The sequence below is a fragment of the Seriola lalandi genome, unplaced genomic scaffold (assembly GCF_002814215.2).
Source record: "Seriola lalandi dorsalis isolate HSWRI2012SDOR001 ecotype SW California unplaced genomic scaffold, Sedor1 jcf7180002037347, whole genome shotgun sequence".
Classification (NCBI taxonomy): domain Eukaryota; kingdom Metazoa; phylum Chordata; class Actinopteri; order Carangiformes; family Carangidae; genus Seriola; species Seriola lalandi.
Window position 1 is genome coordinate 1 of NW_019507923.1, and position 642 is coordinate 642.

The following is a 642-nucleotide window of genomic DNA, read 5'->3' on the forward strand; positions in this document are numbered from 1 at the left end:
GATACAGAGAAGATTAGCATGGCCCCTGCGAAAGGATGACACGCAAATTCGTGAAGCGTTTCCACATTTTCATCTGCTGCCGTAGAGCAACTAAAAGTGAGGGTTGCCAGTTACTTGTGTGGACTGACTGGTCTTCCTTGCGAGGCTTTGCAACTGCGAGCAGTATATAGAGCAGGCATGGCCAAATGAGGAACTGGCAAAATGAGGACGGTTGCCTGTCGCATGTGTGGAATGAGTGGTGTTCCTTGCGAGGCTTTGCAACAGGAAACAGTACATAAAACAGGCGTGGCCTAATGAGGAATGGGGACGGTTTCCTGTTGCAGCTGGAAAAATTGTTTTCAGTGTCAAAGAGATTTTGGTCGTACTGTGTTAGTTAATTTTGTAATCATGTAATTAAGCAGTTAGTATGCTATTATTACAAATGTATAATTGATAAGTGAAGAAATAACAACTCCCATACTTGTGATGCCACCTATTAGGGATGGGAGAACTTGAGTCTGCACCACTGCAACGGGGTTGATCTCCCGACCTGGGCATATAATGCAGCCGTCGCACAAGGACCAATGTGCTTGCTCAGGCAGCACATATGAAAAATTGGAATCGATACAGAGAAGATTAGCATGGCCCCTGCGAAAGGATGAC

The 642-nt window shown here is 45.5% G+C and overlaps 2 pseudogenes; both read left to right on the forward strand.

The window, feature by feature from the left end:
• Positions 1 to 70, forward strand: LOC111648074 (U6 spliceosomal RNA; annotated as a pseudogene; the record flags this gene model as incomplete).
• A 495-nt stretch (positions 71 to 565) lies between these two features.
• On the forward strand, positions 566 to 642 carry LOC111648080 (U6 spliceosomal RNA; annotated as a pseudogene; the record flags this gene model as incomplete).